The sequence below is a fragment of the Aotus nancymaae genome, unplaced genomic scaffold, assembly GCF_030222135.1.
Source record: "Aotus nancymaae isolate 86718 unplaced genomic scaffold, 86718_ANA_hifiasm-v0.15.2.pri h1tg000089l, whole genome shotgun sequence".
NCBI lineage: Eukaryota > Metazoa > Chordata > Mammalia > Primates > Aotidae > Aotus > Aotus nancymaae.
The window spans coordinates 23428630-23436632 of record NW_026988504.1 but is presented as its reverse complement, the minus strand read 5'-3'; the positions used below and the strand labels follow the sequence as shown (position 1 = coordinate 23436632).

Below are 8003 nucleotides of genomic sequence, written 5' to 3'. Positions count from 1 at the left end.
TGGGAGGCTAAGGCGGTGGATCACAAGGTCAGGAGTTTGAGACCAGCCTGGCCAACATAGTGAAACCTCGTCTCTAAAAAAAAAAAAAGAAAAAAAATTGGTACCCAGGTTGTATCTCAGACCAATTAAATCAGAATGTCTGGGGGTGGTTGCCAGGCATCAGAAGTTTTCAAAGACCTCCTTGCACCGAGGTGGTTCCAATATGTTCCCACATCCGGGAACCACTGTCATCAGCATTTATTGTATGAGGAAACTTGGGTGACACACAACAGGTGAGAACCTGGCTCCTGCCTTTCAGACACAGGACTTCATTTATTTTTATTTTTTTAATTATGCAGTAAATTTTTGTCTGTTGGTGTGCAGGTCTGTGAATTTTTTTGTTTATTGCCTGAGTTCAAATTTTATGGTATACCATAAAATTAGTATAGTATAGCATAACATTTAACCTTTTAAATTGTACAATTCAATGCTCATTTCAGCAGTACGTATGCTAAAATTTGAATGATACAGAGAAAATCAGCATGACCCCTTCTCAAGGATGACACTATAATTTGCTAAGTGTTTCATTTAAAAAAAAAATTTTTAAGTGTACAACTCAGCCATATGCAGTAGTTCTCACCTGTAATCCCAGGGTTTTGGGAGGCCTAGGTGGGAGGCTCACTTGAGGCCAGGAGTTTGAGACCAGATTGAGCAACACCACGAGAACCTGTCTCTACCAAAAAAAAAATTAAAAATTAGATGGGCATGGTGGCAAGTGCCTTTAATCCTAGCTGCTCAGGAGGCTGAGACAGGAGGATCGCTTGAGCCCAGGATTTTGAGGTTACAGTGAGCTATGATCATGCCACTACACTCTGGCTAGGGTGACAGAGAGAGACCTTGTCTCTAAAAAAAGAGAAAAAAGAAAAACTTTGTCAAATAGTGTATAATTCTCTGTTCAGACCTAGATTTACAAGAAAAAAAATTTTGTAGTTTTTAGTATATTTGCAAAGTTGTGCCACCATCATCGCTGATTCCAAAAAATTTTTGTCTCATCTCCCCAAAATACCCTGCAATCCACAGCAGCTTCTCCCCATTTCCCCTTTCCCCCACCCCCTGGCAAATATGAGCCATAGAGACTCTCCTACATATAGCTTCGCCTATTCTTGATATGTCACATAAATGAAATCACACAATTTGTGGCCTTTTATGTCAAGCTTATTTCACTTAGCATGCTGTTTTCAGGGTTTATGTGTGGTGTAGCATGTAATAGTACTTCATTCCTTTTTATTGATAAATAATATTCCATTGTATGGATGTACCACATTTTTTTTTAACCACATTTTTTGTATCCATTCATCAGCCAATGGACATTTGGGTTGTTTGCTTTTTGGCTATTGCAAATAATGCTGCTATAAACACTTTTGTACAAGTTTTTGTGTTAATGTATATTTTCATTCTCTTGGATACTTTTTTTTTCTTTTGAGACGAGGTCTCGCTCTGTTGCCTAGGCTGGAGTACAATGGTGTAATCTCAGCTCACTGCAACCTCCGCCTGCCAAGTTCAAGTAATTCTCTTGTCTTAGCCTCCAAAGTAGCTGGGATTACAGACCTGCACCACCACGCCTGGCTAATTTTTGTAGTTTTAGTAGAGACAAGGTTTTGCCATGTTGGCCAGGCTGGTCTCCAACTCCTGACCTCAAGTGATCTGCCTGCCTTGGCCTCCCAAAGTGCTGGGATTACAGGCAGGAGGTACCGAGCCTGGCACATAAATATTTTTATATAGGGGTGATTTCAGCTTAACATTAGTAAAAAACAATTTTCTTTTTCTTTTTTGAGATGGAGTTTTGCTCTTATTGCCCAGGCTGGAGTGCAGTGGCGCTATCTTGGCTCACTGAAATCTCTGCCTCCCAGGTTCAAATGATTCTCCTGCCTCAGCCTCCTGGGTAGCTGGGATTACAGGCACCTGCCACCACTCCCAGATAATTTTTTGTATTTTTAGTACAGATGGGGTTTCGCCATGTTGGCCAGGCTGGTCTTCAACTCCTGACTTCAGGTGATCCACCTGCTTCGGCCTCCCAAAGTGCTGGGATTATAGGCGTGAGCCACCGTGCCTGACCAAAAAAAGTTTTCATAAATTTCTTTTCATTTGAGCTATTTTGCAATAGAATGAATGACTGACTGCTTCAATGGGACTATTCAGTTCTACAAATATTATGCCAAGCACTGTTTTTTCTTTTCCATTCGGTAATTTTTTTCCTTTTAGTTGACGTGTAATAATTGTACATAATTATGGGATTCAGATTGACACTTTTTGGTTTTTTGAGACAGTCTTGCCTTGTCTCCCATGCTGGAGTGCAGTGCACAATTAGGGCTCCTTGCAGCCTTGAGCTCCCAGCCTCCAGCGATCCTCCCACCTTAGCCTCCTGAGTAGTTGGGACCACAGGTGTGTACCACCATGCCCAGCTAATTTTTATATTTTTAGTAAAGATGGGATTTTGCCATGTTGGCCAGGCTGGTCTCAAACTCCTGACCTCGGGTGATCTGCCCGCCTCGGCTTCCCAGAGTGCTGGGATTACAAGTGTGAGCCATCGTGCCTGGCCCATCATAAATTCTGAATACAAATCCTGTGTTGCACATATGATTTGTAAATATTTTCTTTTTGTGTTTTGGACACAATACTTTTTGTACGTGTGTCTGCTGAGAGTAAGATATCGAATTAACATTTGCTGAGCACCTACTATGTGCTAGGCATTGTAGTGGATTGCTGGAGGAATAGTGGTATAAGTTAGATAGAGTCCCTATCCTCAAGAGAGGTTTCCTGGAGGAGGGGTGAAGTTTGGACACTACTGTCCACACTACAGGCAGAAATTTTTTGTAGTGATGGGGTCTCATTATGTTGTCCAGGTTGGTATCGAGTTCTTGGGCTCAGGTGATCCTCTGAGCCACAGTAAGGTAGAAGAAGGGAATGTAGGCTGGGTGCAGTGGTTCACGCCTGTAATCCCAGCATTTTGGGAGTCTGAGGTGGGTGGATCATGATGTCAGAAGTTAAAGACCAGTCTGGCCAAGATGAAACTCCGTCTCTACTAAAAATACAAAAATTAGCCGGGCATGGTGGTGCACACCTGTAATCCCAGCTACTCGGGAGGCTGAGGTAGAGAACTGCTTGAACCCGGGAGGCAGAGATTGCAGTGAACCGAGATCGCACCACTGCACTCCAGCCTGGGTGACAGAGCAAGACTCCCTCTCACAAAAAAAAAAAAAAAAAAGAAGAAGAAGAAGAAGGAAACATAGAGCCCACCGGTTACAGTAAGGACTTTGGAGTCAGTTTGTCTGGTCCCACCTACAGCACTTACCACCTGCGTGTCCTTGGGCAAGTTACTCGATCTCTCAGTACCTCAGTTTCTTCATTGGCAAAATTAGGGCTGTAATAATGCCCAGGAAGGGCTGGGGGGTACTAAATGAGAGGGTGTAGGTGATGAATGGAAACTCCACTAATGTTAGCTACTGTATTCTTATTTATTTGTGTAGGAACGTTGTTCTGTGGCAGTCAGGGGAAGCTACCCCCCATCTCCTGGAGGAGGTGTCATTGGAGCTGACCCTCAAAGCCTGGAAAGACTTCCAGAAGCCGAGATGGGGGCATTGAAGGGTGGAAGTTGCTCTTTAGAACCATATATTTTGCCTCAAACCATATCTTCTTCCCCAAAGAGAGAAGTTTTCTTGTCTGTTTCTTGCTCCAGCCCCTCCCCTCTTCATCCTGCACTGTCCTCTCACCAAGTCTTTTTCTTTCTTTTCCCTATCTCTCCTTCTCACCTGCCGGAGGCTTCTGTGGGCCCCTCTGGTGTCCTTGGCCTTATGAAGTCACCAACACCTGGGTCATGGACTGCTGCTTTGAGACTGCAGGGTCACTTTCGGCCCCTTGATGGGGACTTTACACCCCACTCCGAACAGAAGCAGGATGCTGTCTTGGGGATTTTTGCCCCCTGCAGTCTGGTGCCCTGGTGCCAGTGCTCAGGGAATGAATGTAGTGCTGGGTCACTTCCGGTAAAAATTATTGAGCAGTTTTCTGTGTGGACATCAGGCCTGTGTTGAGACAACAGCTCTGCCAGCTTGAGCTTGTTCCATGAATAATTTACTGCCGGAGAAATGGGAGTTAAATGAGCCAGGAGGTGTATTTTGCATGAACTTTGGGGGTACCTCTGACAGCAATTCATGTAATTTGTCCAGGGAGACACTAAAGCTGTCTGAATTCTAATGTCCTGCCTACCACAGTGACCCTTTGGATCCATTTTATTACCATGGTTGGCTTTGATTTATATTTATTTTATTGCTTTGGTTTCTCTTCTGAACTCATGACCAGAGTGCTGGTGCATGTGGAAAATACTCTGTGAGGAATTAGGTTCCCAGGTATGCTTGTACAAGGAAACAGCCGCAGCTGTGGGTTTTCTCAGCTTGACAGGATTGGGACGTCTTGCGGCAAAACTGCCCTTTTCTAAGTGACTGGCTACTGTGCATGTTCAGGGCCAGCACCATGGATGTATGACCTGTGCAGTTGAGCAGGGCCCCATGTTTAAAATGACCCCCTGCTTGATTTAACACTCTACTGTTACCATTCAGGCAAGATAGTTTCGCTCTTGTTGCCCAGGCTGGAGTGTAGCGGCACGATCTCAGCTCACTGCAACCTCTGCTCCCGGGTTCAAGTGATTCTCCTGCCTCAGCCTCCCAAGTAGTTGGCATTACAGGTGCTGGCCACCATGCCTGGCTAATTGTTGTATTTTTCAATAGAGATGGGGTTTCAACATGTTGGCCAGGCTGGTCTCGAACTCCTGACCTCAGGTGATCCACTCGCCTCTGCCACCCAAAGTGCTGGGATTACAGGCATAAGCCACTGTGCCCAGCCTGGTGAACTTTAAACTGCTTTTTTTTTTTTTTTTTTTTTTGAGACGGAGTCTTGCTCTGTCACCCAGGCTGGAGTGCAGTGGCGTGATCTCCGCTCACCACAACCTCCGCCTCCTGGGTTCAAGTGATTCTCCTTCCTCAGCCTCCAGGGTAGCAGGAATTACAGGCGTGTGCCACCACGCCCAGCTACTCTTTTGATTACAGCTGGGATTACAGGCACCCGCTACCACGCCTGGCTAATTTTTGTATTTTTAGTAGAGACAGGGTTTCACCATGTTGGCCCGGCTGGTCTCAAACTCCTGACCTCAGGTGATCTGCCCACATCGGCCTCCCAAACTTCTAGGATTACAGGCATGAGCCACCACGCTCAGCTGGAGTCACACATTTTATACTGGTTCCTGAAAATTCTGTAACCAGCCCTGAGTGCATGCCGTGGTCCCCATTCCCAGTTCTTTATGTTGAATCTAGGTGATCTGCCAAGTTAATTCTGTCCTTTCTGGGGCCATCCCAAAATCCATAAAGGAGGCTACGGCAACTCTGTCCAAGTGTCTCAGGCCCACCAGCCAAGACATCTGAAAACACACATAAATCAAATGTTTGTTTAAAAAAAAATCAGTTGCTGCCAGGCTCAGTGGCTCATGCCTGTAATCCCAGCACTTTGGGAGGCCAAGGCGGGTATAAGAAACATGGCTGTGCTTTGGTCAAGAATAGGCTGAGGCAGAACGTTTACATCCTGCGTGATTCAGTGAGGTTTGTAGCACAGGCATATAACTCCGCATATTATCACAGCCATATAGCCATAACATGGGAAGGCCATCCCTTGTCCCTATGCAGCTGTTGTCTTCAAAGGTATAATTGCCCTGCTGACACTGTACAGGTACTCACATCCAGAGAAAAAGAGTCAAAGCTGTCCATCTTGCGGATGGACAGGAGGGAGCCAGGACACAACTTGTCTGGTTCATGCCCAGAGAGAGAAAGAGTTAAGCTGCTAACCCTGAAGGCAAGGGAAAGCCAGCCGTGCAGCTGCATGTTTTAGCTGCCGTACTAAGCAGCTGAGACAGGGAGGACAGTGTGAGAAAGTTGTTAACGAAAACTGCTGCTGAATAAGATTATCTTTCACCTGCTTACGGCCCCCCCGAGTATGTATGTATGTATGTATGTATGTATGTATGTATGTATGTATTTCTTTCTCTTTCTTTCTTTTCCTTTCTTTCTTTCTTTCTTTCTTTCTTTCTTTTTTGTAGGTAGATGATCCTTCTAACATGCTGCTGGAGTATTCTTTCTGCTCATCCATTCACTCCCCTTGAACCTCAGCATGACAATTGGCGTAGTCATAGACCTAACAGCGGGCAGATCACCTGAGCTCAGGAGTTCAAGACCAGCCTAATCGCTGGGCGTGGTGGCTCATGCCTGTAATGCCTGCACTTTGGGACGCTGAGGCGGGCGGATCATGAAGTCAGGAGTATGAGACTAGCCTAGCCAACGTGGTGAAACGTTGTCTCTACTAAAAATACAAAAATTAGCCAGGCACAGTGGCGGGCACCTATAATCCCAGCTACTTGGGAGGCTGAGTCAGGAGAATCTCTGGAACCTGGGAGGTGGAGGTTGCAGTGAGCTGAGATCGCACCATTGCACTCCAGCCTGGGTGACAACCTGAGGCAAGAGAATCACTTGAACCCAGGAGGCGGAGGTTGCAGTGAGCCGAGATCATGACACTGCACTCCAGCCTGGGCAATAAGAGTGAGACTCCATCTCAAAAAAAAAAAAAAAAAAAAAAAAGACTACCTTGTCCAAGATGGTGAAACCCCGTCTCTACCAAAAAGAAACAAAAATTAGGCCTGGTGTGGTGGCTCAGATCTGTAATCCCAGCACTTTGAGAGGTCAAGGCGGGTCGATGACGAGATCAGGAGTTTGAGACCAGCCTGGCCAACATGGTGAAACCCCGTCTGTACTAAAAATACAAAAATTAACCAGGCATGGTGGAGGGTAATCCCAGCTACTTGGGAGGCTGAGGCAGGAGAATCACTTGAACCTGGGAGGCGGAGGTTGCAGTGAGCCAAGACCGAGCCATTGCACTCCAGCCTGGGCAACAGAGCAAGACTCCATCACAAAAAAAAAAAAAAAAAAAAAGATAGAAAAATTAGCCAGGTGTGGTGCATGCCTGTAGTTCCAGCTACTCAAGAGGCTGAGGTGAGAGGATCGCTTGAACCCGAGACGTGAAAGTTACAGTGGTTGTAGTGAGCTGAGATCGTACCACTGCACTCCAACCTGGGCAACAGAGTGAGACCCTGTCCCCCCCGAAAAAAAAGAAAGAAAGAAAAGAAAAAATCAGTTTAGTGTAGATATATTTCAAAATTCAAAAGGTACAGAAGGCCAGCCTAGGCAACATGGCAAACCCCCCTACTCTACAAAAAATACAAAAATTAGCTGAGCATCCAGGCTCAGCTGATCCTCCCACCTCAGCTTCCCAGCTACTTGAGAAGCCGAGGTGGGAGGATCACCTGAGCCCGGAGATCGAGGCTGCAGCGAGCTGTGATCGCACCATTGCACTCCAGCCTAGGTGTAGGCTGGTGCTCCCCTATTGTTCCCTAGTTTTCTTGTTCCTTTTCTGCAAAAGCAAGCACTGCTACCCATCTCTGGGCAACTTGCAGAAAGTCTATGCTTTGATGAAATATATGTACATATCTGCATATTTATTGTTCTTTACCAGATGGCGGGATAAGTTGTACACTATTTTGAACCTTCCTCTTTTCACCTAACTATGCATTATGGAAAGAATTCTGAGTCTTCGTAGAAACCTACCTCATTATTTCTTTGGTAACAATTTCCTGTTGTTGGATTTACCATAATGCACTTCATGGGTCCCTTATTGATGGACACTTAGGTTATTCCCTAACCTTTTCTTCTACAAGCAATGCTCTTAGAATAGGCTTGCCAGATTGAGCAAATTAAAATACAGCCTGCCCAGTTTTGAATTTGAGATTCAGTTTTTTAATTTGAAATTTCAATTTTGAATTTGAAATGCAGATAACAAGGAACACAGTAGAACCCCCTTATCTGTAGTGTCACTTTCTGGGATTTCAGTTACCCATGGTCAACAGCAGTCTGAAAACATTAAATGGAAAATTC

The 8003-nt window shown here is 45.3% G+C and overlaps 1 non-coding gene across 1 annotated transcript; it reads left to right on the top strand.

Moving 5' to 3' along the window:
- Positions 1-466: 466 nt before the first annotated feature.
- Positions 467-573, top strand: LOC135271779 (U6 spliceosomal RNA). The gene has a single exon (XR_010339905.1). It is a non-coding gene; the product is annotated as a U6 spliceosomal RNA (small nuclear RNA).
- The last annotated feature ends 7430 nt before the right edge of the window (positions 574-8003 follow it).